This window comes from Pelophylax lessonae (genome assembly GCF_965119305.1).
Source record: "Pelophylax lessonae genome assembly, chromosome: 6".
Classification (NCBI taxonomy): domain Eukaryota; kingdom Metazoa; phylum Chordata; class Amphibia; order Anura; family Ranidae; genus Pelophylax; species Pelophylax lessonae.
This window is the reverse complement of record NC_138773.1, coordinates 224,701,338-224,716,124: the sequence shown is the minus strand read 5'-3', so window position 1 is coordinate 224,716,124 and position 14,787 is coordinate 224,701,338. Positions and strand designations below refer to the sequence as shown.

At 43.5% G+C, this 14,787-nt stretch overlaps 1 protein-coding gene across 1 annotated transcript in view; it reads right to left on the bottom strand.

Moving 5' to 3' along the window:
• RAMP1 (receptor activity modifying protein 1) overlaps positions 1-14,787 on the bottom strand; it is a 165,721-nt gene that overhangs the window by 25,083 nt on the left and 125,851 nt on the right. The window lies entirely within an intron of this gene.

The following is a 14,787-nucleotide window of genomic DNA, read 5'->3' as shown; positions in this document are numbered from 1 at the left end:
ATGCACATTTACTATTTACTCAGAGGTTTGTTAGAGAACTTTAGTGAACAAACCGCATCATGAAGGCTAAAGAACACACCAGACAAGTCAAGAATAAAGTTGTGGAGAAGTTTAACCACTTAAGCCCCGGAAGATTTTACCCCCTTCCTGCGTGACTTTAACGGACAATTGCGCGGTCGTGCGACGCTGTACCTAAACGAGTTTGACATCCTTGTTTTCCCACAAACAGAGCTTTCTTTTGGTGGTATTTGATCACCATTGCGATTTTTTGATATGAAATTCCCCCCAAAAATATGTAAAAATCAAAATTTTTTAACATTTTAGGCCAATTTGTTCTCTGCTACATATGTTTGGTAAAAAAAAATCGCAAAAAGCGTATTTTGATTAGTTTGCGCAAAAGTTATTGCGTTTACTAACTAAGGGAAAGATTTTTGTCATTTTGTTGTTGTTGTTTTTTTTTTAAACGCGTAATGGCGGCGATCTGCGATTTTTTTTGCGGGACTGCGACATTGCGGCGGACAGATCGGACCCTTGACTGACATTTTTGACACTTTTGGGGTTACCAGTGACATTACTACAGTAATCAGAGCTATTACTGTAAAATGACACTGTTACTGTAAAATGACACTGGTAGTGAAGGGGTTAACTTTTTTGAGAGGGAGGGGTTAAGTGTGTCCCTAGGGGCGTGATTCTAACTGTGATTGGCTGTGGCTTGAGGTGTAAGAACAGTGATCAACGGTCCTACATAGTAGAACCGTATGATCACTATTCTTACACAGGGGAGAATGACAGGCGGCTGTGTTTACATTAGTCGCCTGCCTTTCTCCCGGTGTAACGGACAATCGCGAGTGCCCGGCGGACATCGGGTCCGTGACCGAGCGGGAGCGCGCATCCGGCGGCGCACGCTCGCTCCCCAGAGCCTCACAGGCTAGTGACGTACCGGTTGGCAAGTGGTTAAAGCAGGGTTAGGTTATAAAAAAAATATCCCAAGCTTTGAACATCTCACTGAGCACTGTTCAATCCATCATCTGAAACTGGAAAGAGTATGGCACAACTGCAAAACTACAAGACATGGCTGTCCAACCAAACTGACAGTCCAGGCAAGGAGAACATTTATCAGAGACGCAGACAAGAGGCCCATGGTAACTCTGGAAGAGCTGCAGAGATCCACAGCTCAGGTGGGACAACTATTAGTCGTGCACTCCACAAATCTGGCCTTCATGGGAGAGTGGCAAGAAGAAAGCCATTGTTAAAAGAAAGCCATATGAAGTTCCATTTGCAGTTCGCGAGAAACCATGTGGGGGACACAGCAAACATGTGGAAGAAGGTGCTCCGGGCAGATGAGACCAAAATTTAACTTTTTGGCCTAAAAGCAAAATGCTATGCGTGGCGGAAAACTAACACTGCACATCACCCTGAACACACCATTCCCACCATAAAACATGGTGGTGGCAGCTTCATGTTGTGCGGATGGTTTTCAGGAAAGCTGATCAGAGTTGATGGGAAATCTCAGAAGAAAACCTGTTGGAGTCTGCAAAAGACTTGAGACTGGGGTGGAGGTTTATCTTCCAGTAGGACAAGGACCCTAAACATACAGCCAGAGTTACATGGAATGGTTTAGATCAAAGCATATTTATGTATTAGAATGGCCCAGTCAAATTCCAGACCTAAATCCAATTGAGAATCTGTGGCAAGACTTGATAATTGCTGTTCACAGACGCTCTCCATCCAATCTGACTGAGCTTTTGATCTACTTTGCAAAGAAGAATGGGCAAAAATTTCACTCTCTAGATGTGCAAAGCTGATAGAGACATACCCAAAAAGACTTGCAGCTGTAATTGCAGCGAAAGGTGGTTCTACAAAGTATTGACTCAGGGGGGCTGAATTCAAATGCACACCACACGTTTCCTATATTTATTTGTAAAACATTTTGAAAACCATTTATCATTTTCCTTCCACTTATGTATGTACAGCTGGAGAGGGCATTAAAGTGACCCTGTCACATAATTAAATAATGTCAAACAAGCACAAACTTGTAAAAATGAGACTGATTTCCATTTATATCACAATAAATGGTCCCCCAAAACATGCTGGGAAACTGACATTTCTGGGAAGTGTCGATCTCTATGGTCCCCAGCAGCTCTCACTGGTTCCTCCAGCTGACCTCCACTTTCTCCAGCAGTGATGTGGAGGTCAGTAGGAAGAACCAAAGAGAGCTTTGGGGGACCATGGTGCTCTCACTTTACAGGTATGCGCTTGGCTGGGAGCATTTGATTATGTGTCAGGGTCTCCTTAGGGAAGGAATTGCATTACTCCTAAACATTTGCTGGTTTAACCACTTTAACACTGCTCACTGTGCCTCTACTGCGGCACAGTGGCTCGTTTTCGTTTGGCGACCTAGACCTACGTCACCAGACATTCCCCTCTCTCAGCAGCGCGCGCGCGCCGCTGGAGGCTCGCTCCCGCTGTATTCAGTCACAGCCGGAGTCGGGCCAGGGGAGGAGAGGCGGTGATCACCGCCGCTCTTCCCCGATCATCGGGGATCGAGTGTGGAGATCCGCCCGCTTTGTTTGCCTAAGTGACAGGCAGGGTCAGATTGCAGGGTTCAGCATAGCTGAACATGCGATCTGTGCCTGTGTCACACAGTCCCCTGCCCCCACACGTCAGTAAGCACCAGGCATACATTAACCCCTTGATCACCAATAAAAGTTAACCCCTTTCCTGCCAGTGTCATTTTTACAGTAACAGTGCATATTTATAGCACTGATTACTGTAGTAATGTCACTGGTACCCCCAAAAGTGTAAAAAATGTCAGTCAAGGGTCCGATCTGTCTGCCGCAATGTTGCAGTCAAGCAAAAAAAAAAACGCAGATCGCCGCCATTACTAGTTAAAAAAAAACAATAAAAATGACATAAATTTCCCGTAGTTAGTAAATAACTTTTGCGCAAGCCAAATCAAAATACGCTTATTGCGATTTTTTTTTACCAAAAATATGTAGCAGAAAACAAATTGGCCTAAAATGTTAAAACATTTTGATTTTTACATTTTTTTTGGGGGGGAATTTCATATAAAAAAATGTGAAAAATATTGTTATTTTTTCAAAATTGTCGCTTTTTTTTTGTTTACAGTGCAAAAAGTAGAAATCACACAGGTGATCAAATAGCACCAAAAGAAAGCTCTATTTGTGGGAAAAAAAAGTACATAAATTTACTTTTGGTACAGCGTCGCACGACCGAGCAATTGTCCATTAAAGTAACGCAGTGCCGAATCGCAAAATAGGGCCTGGTCAGGAATGGGGTAAAATCTTCTGGTCTTAAAGCGGTTAAAAATACGCTCATTGAGAATTTTTTCGTCAAAGACATGTAGCTAAATACATTTTGGTCGAAATATATGACAAAAATTTAATATATTGGATATTTTTTAACTGTCAAAGTAGAAAAAATGAAAAGCGCAGAGGTGATCAAATACCACCAAAAGAAAGCTCTGTTTGTGGGAAAAAAAAGGACGTGAATTTCCTTTGGGTACGGCGTTGCATGACCGCGCAATTGTCAGTTAAAGTCGCACAGTGCCAAATCGCAAAAAGTGGCCCAGACGTAAAGCAGGAAAATCCTCTGGTGGTAAAGTGGTTAAAGGAGATCCAACAAGGTGTATGCCACCTCCTGGAAAAAGTTTGTTTACTTACTATTTTCATTTGTATTGAGTGCCGGGAGTACAGCTATCGCTATACTTCTGGGGCTCTGAAAGGTGGACCTTCAGGTCTCCGACCGTGTAGCTGCTCTGTCCGCCCCTACTTTCGTCTTGCCCAATTACAGAATGCTTCATATTATATGAACCTATTCACAAAAGACAACGTATTCTATGAATAGGCACTGTGGAGGGGAAGGGTGGGCAGTGCAGCTGCTGTGTAGCAAAGCACATCTCTCTTTTCAGGGTACCAGGAGTATAGCGATAGCTGTACTCTCAGCGCTCAGTAAAAATGTAAATAGCAAATTAAACAGGTGACATTGTCCTTGTTGGGACTATAAACCAGCATATTTCTAAAAGTCCTGCTATTCCTTGGGTTCAGTGAGCCCATTGCATTGCCCTGCATGCAGTTCTCAGTTCACAGGCGAATTCCTGGATGATGAGTGTTGGCTCTGTGTTATTTAGGACAACCACTTAAGGCCCGTACACACGTACCGATCGTCGGCATACAAACGTCGGCGGACGAAAGATCTGCCGATTGTACGCTTGTTAGTATGGTGCCTCCGACAGCCGTCAGCGCACATTCTGCAGACAAGAGTCTGTCTTGCAAGCATTAAAATTTTGGTATGCCGACACCAGAACGGCCGATTGTTCGCCAGTCAGTACAGAAATCAGCCGACAGACCGCAGATTTGCAAGACTGGGCATGCTCAGAAAAGAAAAAACACAGGGAAAGTTAACCATTACATGACATCACTTCTGCAGTCGGCTGTAGTCGGCGGACAAAATTCTTGTGCTGTCTTTGCACTTTTCAACAGACATCGACATCCCGGGGACAAAAGACGGACGATCGTCGGCTGACGATCGGTACGTGTGTACGGGCCTTTAGGGTGATGGTCAGCCAGCAACACACATGGGAGGGAAGAGGCTGCTGGCTTATCTGGGGGAACACTAATGATTAGGACTGGTTTTCTGACCTTCCAATTGTTCATGCCTCACTAAAGCCACTGGCCTGGGATATTGCCAGGCACCCACAGACATGAAATTGTCACCTAGTCCAGATATAACACAGCCAGATTGAGTGACTCGTGTCACATCTGTGTGTTCTTTAAAAGCTGGTTATATAGATGAGCTCTTTAAAGTTTTAATGCAACATAGATTAGCTTTGAATAGAGAACAAACACGCCCTGCATTATGAACATCTGTCTGGATATTGGGTTAGTGACAAGGAAACGCGGGTCTCATGATCATCTTGCGTATATTCGGTCATCGTATAGCTTTCTCATGGTCTCCTGTGTGATTAGATGTTCAGTATGAGAACATGTCCAAACAAAGAACATAGCAGAATGCTCAAACAAGGCTGAGATTGATTGCTTGATATGATACATATGTGAAGACCGGACTTAGTTTGCATAAAAAGATCCAAATATAGGACAAGGGTTCAGGAGCTCATGCAGAAAACAAAATTAAATAGATGAAATCAATGCTGGTGCTGGAGAAAGATGTTTTCATTCAAGAACTCACTTCTATACTCCTCATTATTGACAGACACAGAAACCCTTGAAACAACAAAGTGCCTTCACCTTTACAGAAAATGCATATGGTCTAATGTCAGATTGTGTAAAGATATGATGGAATTTACATATATACAGTACATGTAAAAAGGATGAGATGATCTTTTCTTTTGGGCTATATTCAAATGGGCGATGGGGTGCAGATAAACACCACCGCAGGACGTGGCTGCAGGTAGAAAGTATTATTTTACTGAAAGGGTAGTTGACGCTTGGAATAAACTTCCAGCAGGGGTAGAGAGGCAGTCAATAGTAGGCTGCTACAAACATAAATCCATACCCGGACAACAAAATTGTTAGAAAAAAAAACAAAAATACAAAACACATAAATAGACACATAAATAGAAAGAAAAAAAAACGGGCAAACTCAATGGACCACTCTATTTTTTTTTCTGCCATCACTTTCCTATGATAAACAGGCGCAAATTGTATAGGAGGATTTGTTTAACCACTTAAGCCCCGGAGGATTTGGCTGCTAAACGACCAGGGGGTATTTTGCGATTCGGCACTGCGTGACTTTAACGGACAATTGCGCAGTCGTGCGACGCTGTACCTAAACGAATTTGGCGTCCTTTTTTTCCCACAAACAGAGCTTTCTTCTGGCGGTATTTGATCACCTGTGCGATTTTTTGATCACGCGCTATAAACAAAAAAAGAGCGTAAATTTTGCAAAAATAGCAATATTTTTCCCTTTTTTTTATATGAAATTCCCCCCCAAAAAAATTTAAAAATCAAAATTTTTTAACATTTTCGGCCAATTTGTTTTATGCTACCTATGTTTGGTAAAAAAAATCGCAAAAAGCGTATTTTGATTGGTTTGCGCAAAAGTTATTGCGTTTACTAACTAAGGGAAAGATTTTTGTCATTTTTGTTGTTTTTTTTTTTAACGAGTAATGGCGGCGACCTGCAATTTTTTTTGCGGTACTGCGACATTGCGGCGGACAGATCGGACCCTTGACTGACATTTTTGACACTTTTGGGGTTACCAGTGACATTTCTACAGTAATCAGTGCCATATATATGCACTGTTACTGTAAAAATACACTGGAAGTGAAGGGGTTAACTTTATTTGAGAGGGAGGGGCTGTGTGTGTCCCTAGGGGCGTGATTCTAACTGTGATTGGCTGTGGCTTCAGCTGTATGCAGAGTGATCAACGGATCTACATAGTAGATCCATATGATCATCTCTCATACAGAGGGGAGAATGACAGGCAGCTTGTTTACACAAGCTGCCTGACTTTCTCCCTCTCCCCCGCCGATCGCAGAGTGGCCGGCGGACATCGGGTCCGCCGGTCACACGCGCGGGGGGGGGGTCCGTGACCACGCGGGAGCGGAAGCGCGCCTCCGGCGGGCGCGCTCGCTCCCTAGACCCTCACAAGCTAGTGAAGTAGCCCTTCGTCACTTTGCCTGTGAGGGGCTGACCGCCGCCGTAGATAGTCGTGCGGCGGTCGGCAAGTGGTTAATCTCTTTGTATCACCTAAGGCCAGTATATTTAACCACTTGCCGACTGCCTAACGACGATTTACGTCGGCAGTCAGCCCCTCACAGGCTAGCGACGTAGGTCTACGTCGCTAGCCTGTGAGGCTCTAGGGAGCGAGCGCGCGCCGCCGGAGGCACGCCCCCTCATGGACCCCCCCCGCGCGTGTGCGGGCCCGATGTCCGCCAGGCACTCGCGATTGTCCATTACAGCGGGAGAAAGGCAGGCGGCTAGTGTAAACAAAGCCGCCTGTCATTCTCCCCTGTGTAAGAATGGTGATCATACGGTTCTGCTATGAGGACCGTTGATCATTGTTCTTACACCTCAAGCCACAACCAATCACAGTTAGAAGCACGCCCCTAGGGACACACTTAACCCCTCCCTCTCAAAAAAAAGTTAACCCCTTCACTGCCAGTGTCATTTTTACAGTAACAGTGCATATGTATAGCACTGATTACTGTAGTAATGTCACTGGTAACCCCCAAAAGTGTCAAAAATGTCAGTCAGGGGTCCGATCTGTCCGCCGCAATGTCGCAGTCCCGCAAAAAAATCGCAGATCGCTGCCATTACTCGTCGCTTTTTGCGATTTTTTTTACCAAACATATGTAGCATAATACAAATTGGCCTAAAATGTTAAAAAATGTTGATTTTTACATTTTTTGGGGGGGAATTTCATATAAAAATTTTTTAAAAATATTGTTATTTTTGCAAAATTGACGCTCTTTTTTTGTTTATAGCGTATGATCAAAAAATCGCACAGGTGATCAAATACCACCAAAATAAAGCTCTGTTTGTGGGAAAAAAAGGACGTCAAATTCGTTTAGGTACAGCGTCGCACGACTGCGCAATTGTCCGTTAAAGTCACGCAGTGCCGAATCGCAAAATAGGCCCTGGTCCGGAAGGGGATAAAATCTTCTGGGGCTTAAGTGGTTAAGACCCCTTTCACACTGGCTTTCCGATCCAGTCTGCCTGTCACTTTTTCAGGCGGACCTGATCAGATGTTCCATGCAGCCATATGGAGCAGCGGATGTCAGTGGAGACACCCGCTGCTATCCGATCCTATCCTGTCTGTGAAATCCAGAGGGATGGAAACTTTCCATCCGTCTAGAGGATCGGATTGGATAGGATCAGATGAAAACCGACAGTCGGTGCATTTTCATTCGATCTCCTATAGAGGAGAGCAGGGCTCTGACAGGTCTGTATCTGCAAAGTAAGTGGAGATGGATCTGTCATCTGCCTGCTCAGTGGGGATCGGCGGATCGATCCTTGCTGAGCAAAATGGAGCCTGACGGGCACACCGCCGTGTGAAAGGGGCCTAAGGGTTTACAACCACTTTAAGCCTGATTTCATTAGGATCATAACACCCCCCTCTTCCTATTGCCTTATAATGAAGAAGTGAGCCCACTCATTGTTTATTGTTCAATAGAACAGTTGTATGCTGATATTTGTGCACAGATGCTCCTAATACAGTCTCTGACATTAGCCCCTCCATTTAGTTTGTGGTTGACCCATCCAGCTGTTGTGCAGTCCCATACATAATAAAAAGGCCTGGGTGTACTGGATGTCAGTACATTCGTCAGGTGCAATTGATGAAACAGGATGTGAGTGGGGGGAAGATAAATTAAAATTAGTGATTACTAATTGATTACTTTCAGTTGTGCTTTTTGTTGTTTTTTTAAGAAAAAAAGTAGAATTCCTTCTGATGCTAAACACAGGGAATTGTAATGGTTGGATCTGCAAGTGATCTCAGAAGATTGATGCCACAATTAACAGGCAACGTGGACAACATCTGGGGATCCCCTCCTTATACTTCAATGGGTCCTCATTACATATTTAGGAAATATCTGCCCTTTCCCCTATTTTCCTATACTACTGCAAGATGGATGTCAAGAATGGAGTACAAATACTCCATCACTATGTAAGATTTTTTTTTTTTTTTTACCAAATCTCTAAAGCTGGATACACACTATAAAATTTTCTTTAGATTTTTTCCTTTAGATTTACCAAAACCATATAATAGGAGGTCAAAGCTAAACACTTTAATTTGTATGCAATCAAGCAGGCCCTTGCACTACATAGTTGAAGGTAAATCTAACAACAAAAGTTGTATAGTGTGTATCTAGCTTAAGGCCCTTTCACACGGCTCAGCGGGGGATCGATCCGCTGATCCTCCCCCCGCTGAGCAGGTGGATGACAGCTCCGTCTACGCTCTGTGTGCGTAGACGGAGGTGTCAGATCCCCCCTCTCCTCTATGGGGGAATCGGATGAGAAAGGACCGCCTGTCCGTTCTTATCCGATCCGCCAGACGGATGAAAAATAGGATTTCCATCCATCCGGATTTGACGGACAGGATCGGATCGGATGTCAGCGGATGTCTCCGCTAACATCCGATGCCCCGTAGAGATGCATGGGGCTTCCGTTCAGATCTGCCTGAAAAACTGACAGGCGAATCTGAAATGTCTGCAAGTGTGAAAGGGGCCTTGGGCTGTCTATATACACCTGAGGGCAGTCACACCCATCTACTTGCTTCCAAACATGTTGTTAGACACCAATTACCCCAACCTGGCAGCTTGGATTGGCTAAGTGGTGCTTTGGTGAGTAGATAAACAGTGCTGCTGGGGCCACATATGACAGGACAACTATAGATTTTACGTACATAACTTCTATCAGGAGGTGATTTGGGGGACTGTAGAAGAAAAGGAGGATCAGAGAAGACAGGAACAGCCTTTTTATACAATGCAGAGGATTAACCCTTTATGTTCCACAGTAAGTATAACAAGCATGCTTTCATGCATATACAGACTGACTTTACTGTTGTTGGTTTAGTAACACCTTAAAGCCGAGTTCCGGGCACAGAAACATTTTTTTAATAAACATACCCCCGGGACAGTCAGGGCTAGTACATTCCACAATGGCTAGCCTCTGATCTGTCCCGGTTCGCACTTAACTGCAAGAAGAAATACTCACTAATAAAATTTCTTCTCCAGCGTTGCCATCTCTATTGTGGGCAGCTGAAGCCGGCGCGATCCTCTTCGGCGTCCTCTTCCGTGTCTTCTTCTCCCAGAATGCGCCTGCACCGGCCCCTCTTGTCACTTCCGGTGCGGTGCCGCATTCCTCCACAGCTTCTGGGCATGCCCAGAAGCTGTTTAGCAGGGAATGCGGTGTCGCCCCAGAAGTGACGAGCAGGGCCGGTGCCGTTGCATTGATTCCTGGGAGCGATGACGTTCAGCTCCCAGGAATCATCGCAAGACAGGAAGTGACGGCGGAGCCGCGGCGCTGAGGGAGGAAGTGAAGAATAGGTGAGTATATTCTATCTAAAATTACAAGGTGAGTGTAAAAAAAAAAAAAAAAACCTAACTATCCAATTCCTTTTCAGGTTAAGAAGACCAAGCGGACGGGCACAAAAAAAAAGGAAGTTTTTGTGGCCGGAACTCCGCTTTAAGCATTTATCGTGGATCACAGTTAAAACAAAAATAAATACTTTCATGTTCTTCTCATAAAAAAAGGTGTGCTAAGATCACAAGCGGTTTTGGTCAACGGTGTCTATATCTTGTAGGTTTTTGTGCATATGTGTTTTTTTTTGTAAGTTACATTTATTTAGATTTTGGTGGCAATAAAATTTCAGTGGTCATATTATAATTTAGAAAGAAAAAATCGTTATTGTTTAAATTTATTTAGCTTTTATATTATGCTTACTTCACACTATCAGTTTTTCAGTTAAAAAAAGTGTAAGAAAAACGCATGTAAAATGCATCCCTCCAAATCCTATGGAACTCTTTACACTAGTTCTTTGCATTTCAGTTGCATTTCAAAAGTGCTGCTTGCTGCATTTTTGGTGCAGTAAAAATGACACCACAAACATATCTCTCCATTGAAATAAATGAAAACAGTGGTAAAAACAAATCAAAAATGCATCAAATGCATCTGGGGGAAGTGCCTTGTGCAGTCACGTGTCCAGGGGAAAAACACAACGCAAATGCAGTAAAAATGCATCAAAAACACAGCGCATCACAGCAAAAATGCATATGCATTTGTGCCATGTTTTTGCAATACAGCAGTGTTAAAGCAGCCTAACAAATTCACCTCAATTGTGACAATAAAGAGAACAAACAAAAGCAATATCTATGAAGTGTTGTAGCGAAGGGGGAGTCTTTTCATTATGTCACCGTAAATGATTGTCACAGCTGTCAGCCCTGTCACAACTGAGAGGGATCGTTTTTCCATTTTCCCTCCAGAATTATATAGACAACCCTTCTACACTAAACTGTGCAAGAAGGTTATTAACAACTGGTGAGCTTTCCATTAAATAACTGTATCATGAAAGCCCAGAGGACATCAATATATGGGTGATACAAGAACATTCAGAGATGGTCTGCTGGAATAAAATGACATCATAACAGTAGCTTCCATATCACAGAAATGACCACTCTAATTCTGGACAAGTGTGTAGATCATAAGGTATTCAATTTGAAGAGACATACCTCATGTAGATCCAATCATTTCTAGATGTATGAAAAGAACATTCTCACAGCCTTACTGTCAAATATTATTTCAGAGAGATGAACTCCTATTCAGCTTACACAGACTACACAATATAGTCCTAATTTAAAATGACACAATTTGCTCTATGCCTAGGGCCCAAGTGTGGAGATAAGAGCGGCTAAATGAGGGACACGCTTTATCCAAGCTTGTGGACTATTTGTCCTGCATGGTGGCACATAGGGTTACCTCCCAGCACCCTACACCTTACTGATTCCTGGTTAAACTTTACAAAAAACTCTGCTAATAAGTCAGGGGGGGTCAGGCTGATTTATTAGGCTGAAGGTGGAGAAAGGAGATAGGAGGCCGCATTGCTGAACCTGGAAATACACGTGTTACCTGCCTGGCTGTACAGTGTGACAGACGTATGTAAAGCACAAAATTGCCTGTACACAATTAAAAATGCTTTGGCAGGTGAAGCAGTTGATGTATGCATTTTAAATGTACATTTAGCTGTTTGTCTGGATTTCAGTTTTAATTTCTCTCTGTCTCACTCTCATGAGAGTTTGCCAGTAAGGGAGAAGAGGTGAATCATAGGAGAGCCAATGAGAGCTGCAGAACTGGAGGGGGCTGGATGAGGACAGAGATAACAGGAGACTGCAGAGATCCATAAGTATTCATCAAGAGAGGAGACATGTGCAGGCAAGCAGTGGTGTAAGTATGTGTCTGTCTGTCTGTCTGTATGTATGTACCGTATTTTCCGGCGTATAAGACGACTGGGCGTATAAGACGACCCCCCTATTACATGATCTACCAGTAATACTTATACTTAGGTTACCTTGGAGATATTATACTCGGCGTATAAGACGACCCCCCATTTTTGGGGGATTTTTTTGAGGTTCAAAAGTAGTCTTATACGCCAGAAAATACAGTATGTGTGTGTGTGTGTGTGTGTGTCTGTGTGACACACACACACACACACACATATATATGTGTATATATATATATGTTTATGTATATATATATGTGTGTGTGTGTGTCTCTGTGTAAATCCAGGAAGTGAACAGGCAGCAGCTTCAGCTGCCCACAGTTAAAATGGCAGCAGCCAAACTTAGTGCAGCATATTTTGCAAGTACAGAATCACAGTATACACAAAATAATATGCAAAGCGGTTGGAGGGAATCTTCAGAATAGCAAAGATGTTTTTATTACAAATTATGTGAGGAGACTGTAGTTCCTCTTTAAAGTGATTGTAAACAAGCAACTTGTAAAACAACCCATGCAGTTTAAAATAAAAATAAAAGGCAAATGTTTGTATAGATATAAAAATATGTTATAATTACTTTGTTTTCCCATTTTTATAAGTGATCACATTCTCTGTTCTCAGCTGCATATAAGCTGGGGGGGGGGGGGGAGAAGCATCAGCACACTGAGCTTCCCAGTGAATAGCTGTGCAGGGTGGGCATGTCAGGACAAGTCTTATCATTGGAGGAGAACACACTGAGTTCCCAGCATAGAAAACTGACCACAGTGTGTTCTCCAACTCTGTGTGGTCAGTTTTTTAAAGAAAAGCAGATGGACTGGCAGGAACAACAGCGATTTCACATAAAGGAAGCAATACAAAGAGAACAAGAGATTCCCATTAAAGTACATGGTACAGCAGGCACATATCAGAAATATAAATCCTTGGGGTAACAAATGCTTTGAGTGCCGATTCACACTACTGCGGGTGCGCTGATCGCATGTAATTCGGAGCGCACTGCTCCTTTATTACATGCGATCTCCTGTGCGGATGCAAATTCAGCCATACACTTTGTATGGCTGAAATTCGCACTGTACCCGCACAAAAGACGCACAGGACCCTTTTATTCCGTCCGATCCCACAGTTCGCACTGCATTCTGTAAACTGATTTGGGGGTGTCATTAACTTTATATTGACACCCCCAGCAGTTCGCAGAGCGCACTGTGAACTGACTGCGATTCTAATGCGGAAACCACACAGGAATCGTTGTGGTTCCCGCACCGCATCAGTGTGAACCCAGCCTCGAAGGGATGAAATAAACAGTAAATTATTGTGGGTGAAAGCTATAGCACCCCTATTAAAGCGGAGTTCCGGCCACAAAATGTTTTTTTCAATAAAAATACCCCCAGGACAGTCAGGGCTAGTACATTCCACAATGGATAGCCTCTGTACTGTCCCGGGTCGCACTTACCTTTTAGAAAAATATACTTACCTTGAAAATTTCTTCTCCAGCACTGCCATCTCGGATGTGGGCAGCTGAAGCCAGCGCGTCCTCTTCTGCGTCCTCTTCCGTGCCCTCTTCTCCCAGAATGCGCCTGCACCGGCCCTGTTCGTCACTTCCGGTGGGGGCGCGTCATCCCTCCACAGCTTCTGGGCATGCCCAGAAGCTGTTTAGCAGGGAATGAGGCGCCGCACCGGAAGTGACGAGCGGGGCCGGTGCAGGCGCATTGATTCCTGGGAGCGATGACGTTCAGCTCCCAGGAATCAGTGCAAAGAGGAAGTGACGGCGCGGGCCGCGGCCGCAGAGGGAGGAAGTGGAAGAAAGGTGAGTATATTTTTCTTCAATAGCAAGGTAAGTAAACAAAAAAAAATCGTAACTATCCATTTATTTTTCAGGTGACCAATAGCAAGCGGATGGCCCAAAAATCGATTATGTAGATTTTGTGGCCGGAACTCTGCTTTAAGGTACTCCTGTACTTTCACAGTTAGAGATGGTGGGGAGACAGGGAAATGTTAGACTCATTGGGGACATCAACTATCCTGTTACTGATTATGCAGACCGTACTGCTCACTCAACTAAGGGTCATCATTTCTTGAATGTAGTGCAGGACAATCTATTGTAGTGGAAACCCCAACTATAGATAATACTCAGCTCGGCTTACTAATTACAAACAACACAGAGCTGATTGCACTTGTAGAAATAGGGGAATTTAGTTTAATTTAGTTTTACCTCCTTAATGACCAGGCCATTTTTTGCGATTGGGCACTGCGTTACTGTAATGAAAAATTGTGCGATTGTGCGACGCTGTACCCAAATACAATTGATGTCCCTTTTTCCCCCACAAATAGAGCTTTCTTCTGGTGGTATTTGATCACATCTGCGGTTTTTAGATTTTGCGCTATAAACAAAAGAGCGACAATTTTGAAAAAAAACACAATACTTTTCACCTTCTGCTATAAAACATTCCCAATAAAAAAATGTAAAAAAATCTAATTTTTTTATCAGTTTAGGTCAATTTGTAAAAAAATTCCCAAAAAGCATATTTTAATTGGTTTGCGCAAACGTTATAGCGTTTACAAATGACGGGACAGATTTTTGGACTTTTTTTTGTTTTGTTTTTATTAGTAATGGCAGCGATCAGGGATTTTTAGTGGGACTGTGATATTGCGGTGGACAGATCGGACCCCTTTTTGGGGACCAGTGACATTAATACAGTAATCAGTGCTAAATATTATGCACTGTTACTGTATAAATGACACTGGCAGGGAAGGGGTTAACACTGGGGGTGATCAAAGGGGTTAATGTATGCCTAATAATGCTTACTGACTGTGACA